This window comes from Ranitomeya imitator, chromosome 3, assembly GCF_032444005.1.
Source record: "Ranitomeya imitator isolate aRanImi1 chromosome 3, aRanImi1.pri, whole genome shotgun sequence".
NCBI classification, from domain to species: domain Eukaryota; kingdom Metazoa; phylum Chordata; class Amphibia; order Anura; family Dendrobatidae; genus Ranitomeya; species Ranitomeya imitator.
The window spans coordinates 285,165,302-285,185,369 of NC_091284.1; positions in this window are offsets into that span (position 1 = coordinate 285,165,302).

Sequence of the window (20,068 nt, forward strand, 5' to 3'; positions counted from 1 at the left end):
CGGCTCTTCCCCATTCAAGTTTAGGGTCTTTAAGCTGGATACATGGCCAGTAATGCTGCACAAGGAAAAGGTGGCTCTTTTAGTTATGCTCCTTGCACACGCTGAACTTAACACTTCTAAAATGTGTCCCCTCACACCGTGAAAATGGCCCGGAGGTGGAACTTTCCTTCCTAATGAGACGCAACGCAGCCATCATTCCTACCCACTTGGCACTAAGCGCCGCCTCCTCAGCGTTGTTTGAATCTGTCCCGTAGCCTGCGCTGTTATGTTCAACCTTGGCCATGCGCAGTTAGTGCTGTCCGTCTTCTGAAATCATTTGGTGTCAGGCGGACTGTGCCTGTGCGGCCGCGCTGCCCGAGATCCCACCTCACAGTGTCTTCTAATTTAATCACACAGCGGGCCTGGGATTCATGGGCATGCGCAGTGCACATCTTCACCTCAGGCTCTGACTCATCTCCCTCCGCCTTCTTCAGACTGTTCGCCGTTAGCTGATCCCTAATAGCATGCCACGGCCGTGACGCTGCACAGTCTGAAGAAGCCGGAAGTAGGTGAGTGAGAGGCAAAGATATGCACTGCGCATGCCCATGAATTCCAGGCCCGCAGTGTGATTAAATCAGAACACACTGCAAGGTGGGATCTCGAGCTGTGCGGCCGCACAGGTGCAATCCGCCTGACACCAAATGTTGTCAGAAGACGGGCAGCGCTAACTGCGCATGGCCAAGGTTTAACATAACAGCGCAGGCTCCGGAACAGATTCAAACAATGCTGAGGAAGCGGCGCCCTGCGCCAAGGGGGTAGGAGCGACGGCTGTGCTGCATGTCATTACAAAGGACATTACCTCCGGGACGGTTTCATGGTATCAAGGGACACATTTTAGAAGTGTTTAGTTCTGTGTTTGCAAGGAGCATAATTAAAAGAGCCACCTTTTCCTTTTGCAGCATTACTGCTATACAAGATGGTTCTTTCAGTTACAAACGCCTGGGGGGTTAAAGGTTCCCTTTCAACTTGCTACAATTAGGCCTCGGCCTACACTCTGCTCCTCCTGCTTTCCCTGGGCTTCAACACCGCCAGTTGTTGCCTGGAAGTGCTGTCTGCACCATCAACAGTTGCTCCTCTGTTATTGGGGTTCAGTAACGCCAGCTGTTCCCCTGCTGTGTGTGCGGCAAAAACTAAAGTCTGCTCCTCCTGCTTTCCCTGGGCTTCAACACCGCCAGTTGTTGCCCGGAAGTTCTGTCTGCACAGTCAACACTTGCTGCCGTGTTATTTGGGTTCAGTAACGCCAGCTGCTCCCCTGCTGTGTGTGCGGCAAAAACTAAAGTCTGCTCCTCCTGCTTTCCTTGGGCTTCAACACCGCCAGTTGATGCCCGGAAGTGCTGTCTGCACAGTGAAAAACACTCACTCCTGTGTTAGTGGGGCTCAGTAAAGCCAGCTGCTCCCCTGCTGTGTGTGCGACAAAAACTAAAGTCTGCTCCTCCTGCTTTCCCTGGGCTTTAACACCACCAGTTGTTGCCCGGAAGTGCTGTCTGCACAGTCAATAGTTGCTCCTCTGTTATTGGGGTTCAGTAACTCCAGCTGTTCCCCTGTTGTGTGCGGCAAAAACTAAAGTCTGCTCCTCCTGCTTTCCCTGGGCTTCAACACCGCAAGTTGTTGCCCGGAAGTGCTGTCTGCACAGATAAAAACACTCACTCCTGTGTTAGTGGGGTCCAGTAACGCCAGCTGCTCCCCTGCTGTGTGTGCAGCAAAAAATAAAGTCTGCCCCTCATGCTTTCCCTGGGCTTCAAAACCGCCAGTTGTTGCCCAGAAGTGCTCTCTGCACAGTTAACACTTGCTGCCGTGTTATTGGGGTTCAGTAACGCCAGCTGCTCCCCTGCTGTGTGTGCGGCAAAAATGAAAGTCTGCTCCTCCTGCTTTCCCTGGGCTTCAACACCGCCAGTTATTGACCGAGAAGTGCTGTCTGCACAGTCAATACTTGCTGAGGTGTTATTGGGGTTCAGTAATGCCAGCTGCTCCCCTGCTGTGTGTGCGGCAAAAACGAAAGTCTGCTCCTCCTGCTTTCCCTGGGCTTCAACACCGCCAGTTGTTGCCCGGAAGTGCTGTCTGCACAGAGAAAAACACTCGCTCCTGTGTTAGTGGGGTTCAATAATGCCAGCTGCTCCCCTGCTGTGTGTGCTGCAGAAACTAAAGTCTGCTCCTCCTGCTTTCCCTGGGTTTCAACACCGCCAGTTGTTGCCCGGAAGTGCTGTCTGCACAGAGAAAAACACTCGCTCCTGTGTTAGTGGGGATCAGTAACGCCAGCTGCTCCCCTGCTGTGTAGCCGGCAATGCGTCCTGCGACCGCCACGCTGACACTTCAACTGAAATTAAAGGGAACCTGTCCCCTCCCCCCAGATGTTTGTATCTGAAAGAGCCACCTTGTGCAGAAGTAATGCTGCACAAGGAAAAGGTGGCTCTTTTAGTTATGCTCCTTGCACACGCTGAACTTAACACTTATAAAAAGTGTCCCCTCACACCGTGAAAACGGTCCGGAGGTGGAACTTTTCTTCCTAATGAGACGCAACGCAGCCATCATTCCTACCTCCTTGGCGCCAGGCGCCGCCTCCTCAGCGTTGTTTGAATCTGTCCCGTAGCTTGCGCTGTTATGTTCAACCTTGGCCATGCTCAGTTAGTGCTGCCCGTCTTCTGACATAATTTGGTGTCAGGCAGACTGTGCCTGTGCGGCCGCGCTGCCTGAGATCCCGCCTCGCAGTGTCTTCAGATTTAATTACACGGCGGGCCTGGAGGTGAGTGAGAGGCGAAGATATGCACTGCGCATGCCCATTAATCCCAGGCCCGCAATGTGAATAAATCAGAAGACACTGCGAAGCGGGAACTCGGGCAGTGCGGCCGCACAGGCGCAGTCAGCCTGACACCAAATGTCAGAAGACGGGCAGCACTAACTGCACATGGCCAAGGTTGAACATAACAGCGCAGGCTACAGGACAGATTCAAACAAAGCTGAAGAGGCGGCGCACGGTGCCAAGGGGGTAGGAATGACGGCTGTGCTGCGTCCCATTATGAAGGAAAGTCCCACCTTCAGGACGGTTTCACGGTATCAGGGGACACATTTTAGAAGTGTTTAGTTCTGAGTTTGCAAGGAGCATAATTAAAAGAGCCACCTTTTCCTTGTGCAGCATTATTGCTGCACAAGGTGGCTCTTTCAGTTTCAAACGCCTGGGACCCCCAAAGGAAAAGGTTCCCTTTCAACTTGCTCCAATTAAGCCTCGGCCTACACTCTGGCTGCACAGGGAAAAACACTCGCTCATGTGTCAGTGGGGTTCAGTAACGCCAGCTGTTCCCCTGCTGTGTAGCCGGCAACGGGTCCTGTGACCGCCACGCAGACACAACAACAGACATTAAACTGCCTCCAGTGCAGGCACCTCGGCCTACACTCTGCTCCTCCTGGATTCCCTGGGCACCAATACCGCCAGTCGGAAGTGCTGGCTGCACAGAGAAAAACACTTGCCACTGTGTCAGTGGGGTTCAGTAATGCCAGCTGTCCCCCTGCTGTGTAGCCGGCAATATGTCCTGCGACCACCACGCAGACACAACAACAGACATTAAACTGCCTCCAGTGCAAGCTTCGGCCTACACTCTGCTCTTCCTGGATTCCCTGGGCTCCAATACCGCCAGTTGGTGCTCGTAAGTGCTGGCTGCACAGAGAAAAACACTCACCACTGTGTCAGTGGGGTTCAGCAATGCCAGCTGTTCCCCTGCTGTGTAGCCGGCAATGTGTACTGTGACCGCCACGCAGACACAACAACAGACATTAAACTGCTTCCAGTGCAGGCCTCGGCCTACACTCTGCTCCTCCTATATTCCCTGGGCTCTAACACCGCCAGTTGGTGCTCGGAACTGCTGGCTGCACAGAGAAAAACACTCGCTCTTGTGTCAGTGGGGTTCAGTAACGTCAGCTGTTCCCCTGCTGTGTAGCCAGCAATGTGTCCTGCGACCACCACGCTGACACTACAACAGATATTAAAGGGAACCTGTCCCCTCCCCCCAGATGTTTGTATCTGAAAGAGCCACCTTGTGCAGAAGTAATGCTGCACAAGGAAAAGGTGGCTCTTTTAGTTATGCTCCTTGCACACGCTGAAGTTAACACTTATAAAATGTGTCCCCTCATACCCTAAAACCGTCCCGAAGGCTGGACTTTCCTTCTTAATGAGACACAGCACAGCTGTCATTCACACCCCCTTGGCGACATGCGCCGCATCCTCAGCATTGTTTGAATCTGTCCCGGAGCCTGCGCTGTTATGTCGTCCCTTGGCCCTGCGCAGTTAGTGCTGCCCGTCTTCAGACATCATTTGTTGTCTGGCTGGCTGCGCCAGTGCGGCCACCCCACCCGAGATCACGCCCCGCAGTGTCTTCAGATTTATTGACACTGCGGGCCTGTGATTCATGGGCATGTGCAGTGCATATCTTCGCCTCTCACTCATCTCCTTCCGCCTTCTTCTGACTGTGCCGCGTCACGGCCGTGGCTAGGGTTGAGCGACTTTTGTTTTTATAGGATCAGGTCAGATTTCACGAAACCCGACTTTTTCAAAAGTCGGGTCGAGTGAAATCGGCCGATCCTATAGAAAAGTCGGGGTCGGGGTCGGCCGAAACACGAAACCCAATGCAGTGCATTGGGTTTCTAATGGTTCCCAGAGTCTGAAGGAGAGGAAACTCTCCTTCAGGCCCTGCGATCCATATTAATGTGTAAAATAAAGAATAAAAATGAAAAATATTGCTATACTCACCCTCGGACGCACCCTGGTTGTAACCGGGAGCCTTCCTTCCTAAGAATCAGCGCTTGAAGGACCTTTCGATGACGTCGCGGCTTGTGATTGGTCGCGTGAGCGGTCACATGGGCATCACGCGACCAATCACAAGCTGCGACGTCATCGAAAGGTCCTTCAAGCGCTGATTCTTAGGAAGGAAGGCTGCGGGTTACAACCAGGGCGCGTCCGAGGGTGAGTATAGCAATATTTTTTATTTTTATTCTTTATTTTACACTTAAATCTGAATTCAGATACCGATTCCCGATATCTTAAACATATCGGGAATCGATATCGGAATTCCGATTCCAGTTCAGAAGATCGCCGACTTTATGGCCGACCCCACACAGGGGTCGGGTCGGGTTTCATGTAAACCCGACTTTGCCAAAAGTCGGCGACTTTTGAAAATGGCCGACCCGTTTCGCTCCACCCTAGCCGTGGCATGCAATTTGGGCGCGGCACAGTCTGAAGGAGGCGGAAGGAGATGAGTGAGAGGCGAATATATGCATTGCGGATGCCCATGAATCCCAGGCCCGCAGTGTCTTCAGATTTATTCACACTGCAGGCCTGTGAGTCATGGGCATGCGCAGTGCATTTATTCGCCTCTCACTCATCTTCCGCCTTCGGCCGTGGCATACAATTTGGGATCAGCTGGCGCGGCACAGTCTGAAGAAGGCGGAAGGAGATGAGTGAGAGGCGAAGATTTGCACTGCGGATGCCCATGAATCCCAGGATCGCAGTGTGAATAAATCAGAAGACACGGCGGGGTGGGATCTCTGGCAGGGCAGTCGCACAGGCTCAGCCAGCCTGACAACAAATGATGTCTGAAGACGGGCAGTGCTGACTGCGCATGGCCAAGGGATAACATAACAATGCAGGCTCCGGGACAGATTCAAACAATGCTGAGGAGGCGGCGCACAGCACCAAGGGGGTGTGAATGACAGCTATGCTTCGTCTCATTAAGAAGGAAAGTCCCGCCTCCTGGACGGTTTCAGGGTATGAGGGGACACATTTTATAAGTGTTAACTTCAGCGTGTACAAGGAGCATAATGAAAAGAGGCACCTTTCCTTGTGCAACATTAGTGCACGCACAAGGAGGCTCTTTTAGTTGCAAACACCTTTAGGGGTTAAAGGTTCCCTTTCAACTGGCTCCAATTAGGCCTCAGCCTATACTCTGCTTCTCCTGGATTCCCTGGGCTCCAACACCGCCAGTTGCTGCTCAGAAGTGTCTTTGTTATGGGTAGTCCCTCATGCCCATCCTGGTTCCAGTACCGTCAGCTGGTTCTGGGCAGAGCCTTTGGCTTAGGTGCATCCTTCTGGGTATCCGAGTTCCACCAACGTCAGGTGGTCCTTGGTAGTGCTTTCTGGCACGGTTACCTCCTGCTTAGTAACCGGGTTCCAGTACCATCAGCTGGTCCTCGGTAGTTCCATTGGCTCTTGTGCCTTCGGCTAGCCATCCGGGTTCCAGTACCGTCAGCTGGTTCTCGGCAGGGTCTTTTGCTCTTGTACCTTCTGCTCCCCATCCTGGTTCCAGTACCGTCAGCTGGTTCCGGGCAGAGCCTTTGGCTTAGGTGCCTTTTTCTGGGTATCCGAGTTCCACCAACGTCAGGTGGTTCTTGGTAGTGCTTTCTGGCACAGGTACCTCCTGCTTAGTAACCGGTTTCCAGTAACGTCAGCTAGTCCTCGGTAGTTCCATTGCATCTTGTACCTTCGGCTAGCCATCCGGGTTCCAGTACCGTCTGCTGGTTCTCGGCAGTGTCTTTTGCTCTTGTACCTTCTGCTACATTTCCAAGTTCAAGACCTTAAAGATGACGACCCTGAAGACCGAGAAGCAGAAAAACAAGAAACTGCAGAACAAAAAGCAGAAGAACATTAAGCATAAGACTAAAAATCAGAGCAAAAGATATTATCTAAATTATAATCAGAAGAAGACTAAGCAGTGTATGGGGGTGAGTCCGTTCCTCCTCGTGGTGCCCCTGGAAAAAACCTGCTGCTGCAGGACAAACTGAATGCGGACAAATCCTATTGTAAATCTTTTGTGACAGGCAGAACAGAAGGTGTAGTCTTCAAGCTTTTATAGATAACAACTACAGGAAGGCCTGGCTGTCACAAATAAGAATATGATGAAGAAGAAGATGAAGAAGTTGATTATGAAGAAGAATAATAGTTGAATAAAAAGAATATGAAGAATGTAAAAAAAAAATTATACGAAGAAGGTGAAGAAGATGAATAAGGTGAAGGAGAAGTTGATAGAAAAAATGATGCTGCTGAGGATGATGAAGAAGAAAGTGTGGGAGAAGTTAAAAAGAAGGTGAACAGCATGGAAGTAGGGAAACATAAATATCTGACTAAATATAAAAAATCGTAACATAGTCAATAGCTTTGTAACTCCGAACGTCTTAAAAAGAAATTAATTCCTGCTATTCCATTTGATTGGGCTAAACCTCTATGCCTTTAATGTCTCCTCCACCTCCCCCAATACATCCTACATTATTCTTAGTTGTTTTCCTTCATGTAGAATTAACTACAGTTCCTTCAAGCTGGAGTTCCTCGCCATAGTCTCGGCGGTAACAGAGCGGTTCAAACACTACCTGGCCTCCGCAAGATTCACAGTTTTCACGAACAACAATCTGACACACCTGGAGATGGCAAAACTAGGTGCTTTGGAGCAGCTATGGATGGCCCGATTGTCCAATTATGAATTCACCATCAAGTACCAGACAGGGCACAAGAATGCCAATGCCGATGCGCTGTCTAGGATGCCTAACTTACCAAAGATGGGAGAAGATTCGGAAGAACTCACAGAAATAGAGTTACCAGCTTTCCATTGCCCCGTGGCGACACAGTATTCCCATTATGTGAGCAACAGGTGTAAGGACAAGCAAGAACCTACGCTGAACCCATTGCCTCATCATGGATGGGCCGAGACTCAGGACAGTGACCCAGCAGTCCATCTGATCAAGGAGCTGCTGATGCAAGCCGATTTGCACCCTAGTCCAGATGCTCCACAAAAGACTCAACAGCTGTGGAAAGAGAAAGGCAAACTGTTTATGTACGATGGTAAGCTGTGTCGGGGGGGACATTGGTATCGGGTATTAGTATCGGCGATATCCGATATTTTTTGAATATCGGTCGATCCAATCCGATACCGATACTTTTGGATATCGGAAGGTATCGCGCAACACTAGTCATAACGTTTTTCACCAGGGCTCGTCGTTGCTGCCACAGTCGCTGCAACATGTGCAGAGTTGAATTCCACCGTGTGGGCACATCGCATTTCAGCTGATGAACTGGTAGGCTCAACGACTTCTGTAGAGATGTAAGTCGGTGAGCTGTGGGATGCGAACAGCGGAAGTGAGCCACAGCAACCGTGCCCTCTGCAGAAGCCCATCTAGTCCGGGATAGTGGGATAAAAATTGCTGGATAACCAGGTTCAAAACGTGAGCCATACAAGGCACGTGTGTTACATTGCCTCGGCGAAGGGCCGCACCCAGGTTTGCAGCATTGTCGCACACAGCCTTCCCTGGCTGCAGGTTGAGTGGAAACAACCATTGATGGAACTCAGTCTCCAAAGCTGACCACAACTCCTCAGCTGTGTGACTCACATTTCCCAGACATTTCAATGTAAACACCGCCTGATGTCATTGAGCCCTGGTGACAGCATAGTGAGGAGGTGTGCAGGATTCCTTCTGCACAGTTACAACGCGGGTGGCATTACCAGACAGGCTTTGGGTTCAGGGGGAGGACTGAGAGGAGGTTGAGGAGGCAGAAGCAGTGGAGGAACTTCTAGATAGAGAGGATCGACGAGCAACCCATGGGGACAGCAAGACTTGGACAGCAGCCCCTTCTCCTGATGTCGCCGTAGTTACCCAGTGCCCAGTCACCAACATGTAATGCCCAATGAACAAGGACACCCTGGTATAAGACCGTGAAGATTGGTAGAGCAGCTTAGTATACATTTTTTGCAAAAAACGTATCAACCAAATACCCTGTTTTTTACATCTTTTACTAGCACTTGCGGATTTCTGCAACATTTTTTCAAACTGAGTGTTTTTGGTTTTACTATTCTCTTTTGTGTCTTCAGGTTTCTTGGTGGTGTGTGAACATGATCATACAGACTTGTTCACTGTGCAAGTAGCCCATGTGTTCCTGTTTCCATAATTGTTCTCTTGTGTCTACAAGACTGGGGAGTTCCACCACTCCTCTTGGGCTATCTGCACAAAAGCTGTTCTACCCTGTATGCACACATGGATTTTTCCTCTCTGAACCCTGTTCACACAGGTTATATACAGATGATCAGGTTTTTAAATACATCAGATAGGGATTGCATACATTAGTTAGGACTGCTCTGATAAGGGTATACCGTGAAGATTGGTAGAGCAGCTTAGTATACATTTTTTGCAAAAAACGTATCAACCAAATACCCTGTTTTTTACATCTTTTACTAGCACTTGCGGATTACTGCAACATTTTTTCAAACTGAGTGTTTTTGGTTTTACTATTCTCTTTTGTGTCTTCAGGTTTCTTGGTGGTGTGTGAACATGATCATACAGACTTGTTCACTGTGCAAGTAGCCCATGTGTTCCTGGTATAAGACCAGTTGTACTTTTGTAATTATGGTTGCAACCTTTAAGCCAAAAATGTCTCCCGTAAGGGAAGAATAAGTTTATACCTGTTTTATGTATTTCAAAATGTTTTACACCTCTGTAACCTGTTGTTTATGTTACCTTTTCCCAGTCAGGGAGTACTGGATTTAACGGGGGGGAATGTGGCACCCCAGGAGTTTAGGTACCACAGTGGTATTGCCTTCCTCTTGGGGAGGGTAATGCCATGCCTGGAGAAAGGAGGGATCCCTTTGGCAGGTAACCTTACATGCAACACATTCTGACTCCAGGCCAGAAGGGGGAGCTCTACACCCGACTTGAGGGGAGCTGCTCTCTCTGGTCGGGAGGATGAGTCAGTTGCTAGGCAGTTGCTAGGCAGACAAGCAGACATTTGACAGTTGGTAGCAGACAGTGAAGGAGCACAGAGGTACCTAGGAGCTAGATAGAGACTGCTACTGGGCCTCTCTAAGCTGAGCGCAGAAATCCGGTACCGAGAGTCCAAGGCTGAGGGGGACTGCAAGCTCCACTGCAAAACCGTAGGGCAGTAAACTAAAAGGGACTTGCCCACATAATACCTGAGGTACAGCAGCAATCAGAGTCCAGAGTCACCGTAAACAGAGACCCAAAAGAGACGGCTCAAGTTGCCTAACATGCAGGTACTTTCCCTGGACAGGGAAGAAAGAGGGCCTTGTTAGAGAGCTAACAGGCAGCAAGTGACCACAGACCAGCGCATAGTGGAAGGCTCCCAAACTGACCTGTCAAGGGGATTTCCACCTGTCTTCAGGCTGCCTGGACTCCAGCTACATCTGTTACCCGTACCCTGGACTGAGGCTGAATACCATCTCAGTAAACCAGGTAAAGACTGCAACTCCGTGTCCACCAATTATTTGCGGCATTCACCATCCCTGCATCGGGAGCCCTGGGGACACCACTTCACCTGTGGGAAGCGACACCATCTTTGCTGCAGCACCATTGCCCCCAGAGGACCCCTTTAAGCAGCGTCGGTCACCTCTGACCGAGAACCACATGTGGCGTCATGAACTTTCCTTATTTCCACAACCCCTTTAAAGATCGTCCCTTTAACATGGGCGCCCAGGGCCACGGACCAGGTCGCCGCCGCCGTGACACGTCCCTTTAAGTAATGGACCCAGTACCGAGTACCCCACGGGTGACGCAAATGTGTCTAGTTTTGACAAGTACTAGGGCGTTGTTACAGCTGCCACTTATTCTTCACTGAGCGGTGGCTGAAGCTGCATTGACCCACCTCTGTGATGGAATACTTGAGGCTGTTGGGAGGAAAAAAGTTAATTTTCTCCTGATATTGGGGCCTTCAGTGTGTGTGCTGGGCAACTTGAGGATGCTATTAACCTGCATTTTTTTTATATTTTTTTTTACATGACAGGTTCCCTTTAATGCTTTACCATACAAAGACATTTTGGACAATTGTGTGTTTCCAACTTTGTGGGAACCATTTTGGAAAAGCCATTTTCTGTTCCATCAAGAACCTGCACTAGTGCATAAAGCAGCATCCATAAATTTATGGTTGAGTAAGTTTTCATGGTAGAACTTGACTGGACCGTATGTAGCGCTCACCTCAACTCCATCAAACACCTTTGAGATGAACTAGGACAGAGGTAGAAAGTTAGGCCATTTTGTTGAACATCAATATCTGACCTCACAAAAGCTCTTCTGGATGAATGGGCAATATTTCCCACAATCATAGTACTAAATTTTATAGAAAGTCTCCCAAGAAGAGGAATCTATACAGGTGGATCTGTGGATATATAATTTCAGAAAATCTTGTATTAAAAAAGACAAAGCTACTTACAGTTACTACTGCTCTTTAATCTCTCTGACGAAAGTGAAAATCCAGTAAGGAGCTTGGGTCCTTCAGAAAACAAACCAGATCATTTTCCTTCTCTTGTAATGGAAACTAAAGGCAAAACTCTAAGAGCAGGTAAATACAAACAATAAGTGTGAACTCGTATTATCTAGGAGAATGGACTGATATGATGGAGTGCCCGCTAGGACCGTGGGGTACTTGGTTTTGGGCCGGTACTTAAAGGGGTGGTCACGGTGGCAGTGACCCTGTCCATGGCCCTGGGCATCCAGCTTAAAGGGGATAGTCTTTAAAGGGGTTGTTTGAATAAAGAATGTTCATGACGCCACCTGTGGTATTCGGTCAAGGGTGACCGATGCTGCTTAACCCCTTCCCGACCCATGACGCCACGTAGGCGTCATGAAAGTCGGTGCCAATCCATGACCCATGAAGCCTATGTGGCGTCATGGAAAGATCGCGTCCCTGCAGATCCGGTGAAAGGGTTAACTCCCATTTCACCCGATCTGCAGGGACAGGGGGAGTGGTAGTTTAGCCCAGGGGGGGTGGCTTCACCCCCTCGTGACTACGATCGCTCTGATTGGCTGTTGAAAGTGAAACTGCCAATCAGAGCGATTTGTAATATTTCACCTATTATACCGGGTGAAATATTACAATCCAGCCATGGCCGATGCTGCAATATCATCGGCCATGGCTGGAAATACTAATGTGCCCCCACCCCACCGATCGCCCCCCCAGCCCCCCGATCTGGCCGGTACACTGCTCCGGATCCCCTCCATCCAGTGCTCCGCTCCCCCCCGTGCTCTTGTCCGCTCCCCCCGTGCTCCAATCACCCCCCCTGCATTCCGATCCACCCCCCCCGTGCTCCGTTCCACCCCCGCGTGCTCCGTTCCAGCCCCCCGTGCTCCGTTCCACGCCCCCCGTGCTCCGTTCCACGCCCCCCGTGCTCCGATTCCCCCCCCCGTGCTCAGATCCCCCCCCCCCTTGGTCCCCCCCCACCCCATCATACTTACCGATCCTGCCGGGGTCCTGTCCGTCTTCTCCCTGGGCGCCGCCATCTTCCAAAATGGCCGGCAGATTCGTTCCAAAGTGCATTTTGATCACTGAGATATAATCTATCTGCGGAATGTAAACCGCTGCGTTTCCGTGCAGTTTTTCCGCAGCATGTGTACAGCGATTTTTGTTTCCCATAGGTTTACATTGAACTGTAAACTCATGGGAAACTGCTGCGGATCTGCAGCGTTTTCCGCAGTGTGCACATACCTTTAGAATTAGGCTATGTGCACACGGTGCGGATTTGGCTGCGGATTGGCCACTGCGGATTCGCAGCAGTATTCCATCAGGTTTACAGTACCATGTAAACATATGAAAAACCAAATCCGCTGTGCCCATGGTGCAGAAAATACCGCGCGGAAACGCTGCGTTGTATTTTCCGCAGCATGTCAATTCTTTGTGCGGATTCCGCGGCATTTTACACCTGTTCCTCAATAGGAATCCGCAGGTGAAATCCGCACAAAAAACACTGGAAATCCGCGGAAAATCCGCAGGTAAAACGCAGTGCCTTTTACCCGCGGATTTTTCAAAAATGGTGCGGAAATATCTCACACGAATCCGCAACGTGGGCACATAGCCTTAGGGTTAGGGTTGGAATTAGGGTTGTGGTTAGGGTTGTGATTAGGGTTATGGCTACAGTTGGGATTAGGGTTAGGGGTGTGTTGTGGTTATTGTTGGAGGTAGAATTGAGGGGTTACCACTGTTTAGGCACATCAGGGGTCTCCAAACGCAACATGGCGCCACCATTGATTCCAGCCAATCTCATATTCAAAAAGTCAAATGGTGCTCCCTCACTTCCGAGCCCTGACGTGTGCCCAAACAGTGGTTTACCCCCACATATGGGGTATCAGTGTACTCAGGATAAACTGCGCAACAATTACTGGGGACCAATTTCTCCTGTTACCCTTGTGAATCTAAAAAAATGCTTGCTAAAACATCATTTTTGAGGAAAGAAAAATGATTTTTTATTTTCACGGCTCTGCGTTGTAAACGTCTGTGAAGCACTTGGGGGTTCAAAGTGCTCACCACATATCTAGATAAGTTCCTTGGGGGGTCTAGTTTCTAAAATGTGGTCACTTGTGGGGGGTTTCTACTGTTTAGGCACACCAGGGGCTCTGCAAACGCAATGTGACGCCCACAGACCATTCCATCAAAGTCTGCATTTCAAAAGTCACTACTTCCCTTCTGAGCCCCGACGTGTGCCCAAACAGTGGTTTACCCCCACACATGGGGTATCAGCGTACTCAGGAGAAACTGGACAACAAATATTGGGGTCCAATTTCTCCTGTTACCCTTGGGAAAATAAAAAATTCTGGGCTAAATAATTATTTTTGAGGAAAGAAAACGTATTTATTATTTTCACGGCTCTGCATTATAAACTTCTATGAAGCACTTGGGGGTTCAAAGTGCTCACCACACATCTAGATAAGTTCCTTTCGGGGTCTAGTTTCCAAAATGGGGTCACTTGTGGGGGGTTTCTACTGTTAAGCCACATCAGGGGCTCTGCTAACGCAATGTGACGCCCACAGAGCATTCCATCAAAGTCTGCATTTCAAAACGTCACTACTTCACTTCCGAGCCCCGGCATGTGCCCAAACAGTGATTTACCCCCACATATGGGGTATCAGCGTACTCAGGAGAAACTGGACAACAACTTTTGGGGTCAAATTTCTCCTGTTACCCTTGGGAAAATAAAAAATTGCAGGCTAAAAGATCATTTTTGAGAAAATAATTTTTTTTTTTATTTTCATGGCTCTGCGTTATAAACTTCTGTGAAGCACTTGGGGGTTCAAAGTCCTCACCACACATCTAGATTAGTTCCTTTGGGGGTCTAGTTTCCAAAATGGGGTCATTTCTGGGGGATCTCCAATGTTTAGGCACACAGGGGCTCTCCAAACGTGACATGGTGTCCGCTAATGATTGGAGCTAATTTTCCATTTAAAAAGCCAAATGGCGTGCCATCCCTTCCGAGCCCTGCCGTGCGCCCAAACAGTGGTTTACCCCCACATATGGGGTATCAGCATACTCAGGACAAACTGGACATCAATATTTGGGGTACAATTTCTCCTATTATCCTTGGCAAAATAGGAAATTCCAGGCTAAAAAATCATTTTTGAGGAAAGAAAAATTATTTTTTATTTTCATGGCTCTGCGTTATAAACTTCTGTGAAGCACCTGGGGGTTTAAAGTGCTCAATATGCATCTAGATAAGTTCCTTGGGGGGTCTAGTTTCCAAAATGGGGTCACTTGTGGGGGAGCTCCAATGTTTAGGCACACAGGGGCTCTCCAAACGCGACATGGTGTCCGCTAACAATTGGAGCTAATTTTCCATTCAAAAAGTCAAATGGCGCGCCTTCCTTTCCGAGCCCTGCCGAGTGCCCAAACAGTGGTTTACCCCCACATATGAGGTATCGGCGTACTCGGGAGAAATTGCCCAACAAATTTTATGATCCATTTTATCCTACTGCCCATGTGAAAATGAAAAAATTGAGGCGAAAAGAATATTTTTGTGAAAAAAAAAGTACTTTTTCATTTTTACAGATCAATTTGTGAAGCACCTGAGGGTTTAAAGTGCTCACTAGGCATCTAAATAAGTTCCTTGGGGGGTCTAGTTTCCAAAATGGGGTCACTTGTGGGGGAGCGCCAATGTTTAGGCACAGAGGAGCTATCCAAACGTGACATGGTGTCCGCTAAAGAGTGGAGCCAATTTTTGATTCAAAAAGTCAAATGGCGCTCCTTCCCTTCCAAGCCCTGCCGTGCGCCCAAACAGTGGTTTACCCCCACATATGAGGTATCAGCGTACTCAGGACAAATTGGCAACAACTTTCGTGGTTCAGTTTCTCCTTTTACCATTGGGAAAATAAAAAAATTGTTGCTAAAAGATAATTTTTGTGACTAAAAAGTTAAATGTTCATTTTTTCCTTCCATGTTGCTTCTGCTGCTGTGAAGCACCTGAAGGGTTAATAAACTTCTTGAATGTGGTTTTGAGTACCTTGAGGGGTGCAGTTTTTAGAATGGTGTCACTTTTGGGTATTTTCAGCCATATAGACCCCTCAAACTGACTTCAAATGTGAGGTGGTCCCTAAAAAAAATGGTTTTGTAAATTTCGTTGTAAAAATGACAAATCGCTGGTCAAATTTTAACCCTTATAACTTCCTAACAAAAAAAAATGTTTCCAAAATTGTGCTGATGTAAAGTAAACATGTGGGAAATGTTATTTATTAACTATTTTGTGTCACATATCTCTCTGGTTTAACAGAATAAAAATTCAAAATGTGAAAATTGCGAAATTTTCAAAATTTTCGCCAAATTTCCGTTTTTATCACAAATAAACGCAGAATTTATTGACCTAAATTTACCACTAACATGAAGCCCAATATGTCACGAAAAAACAATCTCAGAACCGCTAGGATCCGTTGAAGCGTTCCTGAGTTATTACCTCATAAAGGGACACTGGTCAGAATTGCAAAAAACGGCAAGGTCTTTAAGGTCAAAATAGGCTGGGTCATGAAGGGGTTAAAGGGGTCCACTGGGCATGATGGTACTGCAGCAAGGATGGTATGACTTCCCACAGGTGAAGCTTAGTCCCCAGGGCTCCCGGTGTAGTGGGTACAGATGACAGATGATGTAGTGCCAGAAAGAATCATAGGACACAAGGTTGCAGTCTCCTTTATTGGTGGTAGGTAGCCACAGTCCAGGGTATGTATCACAGGTAATGGTGTGGTCCAGCCAGGTAGGGTTGGAAGCCTTCCTTACTGTGCCTTGTTGTAGTTCCTTGCTGCCTAAGGCTTCACACAAGGTCCTCAGTTTCTCTCTGTCCCTGTAGGTAGGACATTACCCACATGGCAGGGAACTCAAACCTTTTTACAGGTGTCTCTAAGATGACTCTGGGCTCTATGTGTTGCTGTGCCTTCGAGTGTAATGGTGGACAGGAGACTTGTAATCTCCTGTCCACTGGTTTCTGCTGTGGGGCATAGTTACCCCCACAACCTCGGTCGTCCGGCCACCGGTTTCCTGCACTTCAGCGTGGAGGGAGCTCATTCGCAGCTTCCCTCCAGCTCTTCAATTCTTCTTTGCTGCTTCATCCTTCACACTCTCTACAGACTGTTCTGTCTCTCTCTTTCTTTTCCAGGAGCTGCAGAACCACGTGTCTGCACAGCCCCAGCTTTCCTCACAGGAGCTGCAGCACCTCACGTCTGCACAGCTCCAACTTTCTTCCTGACTGAACTCAGCTACTGACAGATGATTGCAAAAGCATGTTTTCTTTTTCCAAAAAATTGTGTTCTCACACCTTTTATGTTGGGCCAAAAGAGCAGCTTAGGAATTAGACTTTTTAGCTAATACTGACTGATAAAGCTCATAAAAACAGACTAATATAACCTTGAGACCATGTTTACAGAGTCCTTTTGAAACACTCGAAAACAATGTTTTTAAAACAGAAACTTGAAGTCGCTTTTGGCAGTGTTCACGTAATGCGTTATTAGCCAAGATTTTCAGAAAAAAATGTGTACTTTGCTGCATTTTAATCACATTTTGCAAAAAAACAAACAATGCAAAGGCATTGTGTGAATAAAGTTTAAGAGTGGATAAATAAAGCTAATAAGAACAAACTGCAGTATTCCAAAAGAGTGGATTTATAAAGCTAACGAGAGCAGACTGATAACACTGATAACATAATAGAACAAATGGATATAACCCATAAATTACAGTGGGATAACAAATAGGAGTAGGCTGATAAAACTTTTAAAAGAAGACAGATTATATATATATATATATATATATATATATATATATATATATATATATATATATATTTATATTTATATTAGGCACACTCTAAGATAACCAATAAAAATTGATTAATATAATCTATAGGAGTGGACTGGCATAATTAGTAGCATGAACTACATAACTTTTTTTTAGAATACAGATATAACTTTTAAGAGAAATGTGATATACCATAACTATTTTGAGATAAAAGATAATCGTTAATAAACCTAGAACCTATAAGATTGTTCTGATATTCCCCATAGGTACCTATGCTTACTAATGTACAATCATGTGTATATACAGTAAATTCGTTTTGATGCATGCTGCTCTTTGCTTTCTGGGGTTGCTTACTATCTACAAGATCATGTCAACCAGTAAAAGAACTTCCAACAAGACACATCAGTACCTCTGCTGGGAAACAAGAATGAAAAGAGGAAACAAAGTGCTGTAACAAAAATCAAAGATCTGCGAGAGACCTTAACATGTTCCACCGTTCCAATGGTCTATATAGTGGGAAAATTATTAATGACATTTCCAAGACTAAGGCCGGTGTCACGGGGCCGCAGCGCTCTGGGCCTCGTTCACACACGATGAACAGAAGCTCTTCTCCTGAATTCTGACCTGGCTGTCTTTTGCCAGCAGGGCAGGAGTTAAACATTGTTGCTAAAGTTGCTGAGGGCTTGGACTCTCAGCTGAATTGGTTTTCGCAATCTCCTCTCCTATATAGACTCAGCCTTGACTACAAATGTTGTCAGTGATTAGTTCTGCTGCCTGTCTTGGAGGTTGAAGGAGCGTGGTATTAGGAGCTTGGAGGTTTATTTACAGAGATTGGTGTCTGCTGTTTTGGTTGTATGTTAAACCTGTTTTCCTTCCTAGTTTTTTCCTTCTCTTCCCTTCTCTGTGTATCCTCTGTGGTTGTGTGAGCATTTGGTGAGTTTGAGACTTTTAGTTACCTTGTCTGTATACCCTGTTTGCTTGTCATATTTATACACTGGTGCAGTCCTCCTCCCTGGGGGGGAGAGGGGGCCACTGATAGGGCCTGCAAAGGAGACAGGGATACGCTGGCGGCTCAGGCCTCCTAACCGTCATAGGTACCCCTGAGATAAGGGAAAGCCAGGTCCCCTTATAGTGGCAGGGACAGGTGCGGGTCCCAGTACGCCGTCCTGCCCCTTATCGCCGTTATTGGCGTGACAGCCGGTTTCACATTTGCTGTTGTGTCCGCAGCGTTTCTTCCGCAATTATCCGCATGCGTTGTGTATTCCTATATTTAACATTAGAGACGCATGTGTCTGCGATCGGTTGCGTTTTGCCATGTTTGACGACGCATGTGTCGTTTCGTTGTCTGTGGTTTGGTGCGGTAAACGCTACATGTAGTAATTTTAGAGGCGTCAATTCAGCGCCCAGAAACATATGTGGTTATTAGCAGATAAAATGCGGCCAAAAAACACATTGCTGTCACTGTGAACGCATGCGGCCGCAAGCATATGCGTTTGCATGCGTTTGTGAATGCATGTGTTGCACCACAGGAAAACATGTATAGACGCTGATTAGCCACCCCCCACATACAAAGTGATAAAGGGAGGGAGTGGACATTTGCAGGTCACTACTCAGCAGACAGAGAACCAGACCAGAAAGACAAAAGCAACTTGGAGGAAACAAGACTGAACAATGTGAGTATATTCTAGCCTTTATTTTCTATTTTCTGCCACTACATGTCTTAATTTCTGCCATTTCTTTCTTTCTGCATGCATCAGAATGTCATCTTCTTCTGATGAGGAGCAACGTCCTGGGCCTTCACAAGCTGAACATGTCAGTGAAGTGAGTACTTAACTCCTCAGATTCGTAAGTATTCACTGTCACATCTACACGTGACAATTTTTTTACCCTTTTTTAGAGCACTTCTTCCACTGCGGCAGAGGGTGAGCAGGAGCAGCGGGTTCACGGTCGGGTGGCAAGGCGGCAGCGTGTAAGTATACCTGGCTGACTGTTTATTGTATCCTCACTTTAGTATTCTTGAATCTTCCTTTCTTTACTTTCCTCTTTCTTTACATTTTTCTTCAAGATTCCTTTTTTATCTTGACTTTCATTATTCATGCCATTTCTCTGCCTCTGTTTTCTTTCTTTTCCTTATGTTAATGTATCCAATATTAATGTCTTTATTTATTTTTTAAGTTCCAGAATGGGATGAGGACCTCATTGAAAATGACCTCCTCATCTTCCTGGTCCATGAGCGAGTCCCGTTGTGAGACACCCGTGTTTCCCAGCACTCAGACAACGTGACGATCCGGCGGCTATGGAATGAGGTGGCCAAAGCAATGTGGGATGGCTGGGACAACGCCCCGACTCGGGTCCGAAATGCATTTCATAAGTATTGCAATGCAGTATGATGCAGCAGAGACCTTGGCCATGCTCACAAACCTGTGTGTGATGACAGAAACTCTCAGGAGTTTCTCTCATCACACACAGTTGTGTGAGCACGGCCAAAAGTCAATTGTCTAACCATTATTTTTTTTTTTCAACAGTGCTCAAAGTCAAAACACTTTGGCGTTCATTGAAGGACCGCTTCAAAAAGGACCTGCGTCAAGAGAGCTGTGTTCCCAGTGGTTCTGGAGCAAGGATCCAAAAATATAAATACCACCGCATTCTGGGATTTTTAAGACCGGTCCTTGCCCAGAGAGCGTAAGTATTTTTTCAGTGTATTAGGTTGTGTTGTATTGCCATAATCTGTATGATTCTATTCCACAGGAGTTGGCGTTTAGTAAATGTTTAGTATTAATTTTTGTTTTCTTTTTTCACAGCACATGGAGCATCACTGTTGACCCAGGCTCTGGAGCGGTCCTTCATCAGACAGCCACGGACCCATCCCAGCCATCCAGCAGTGCTGCAGCAAGTGGGCCTGCCACACTAACTGGAGACCAGGAAGCTGGTACATCAGGTGTTCTCCTTTCCCAGTCTTCTGCCTCTGCCCCTTTTTTGGGGCTACTCCAGGCAGCGGCAGAGGGCATCGGA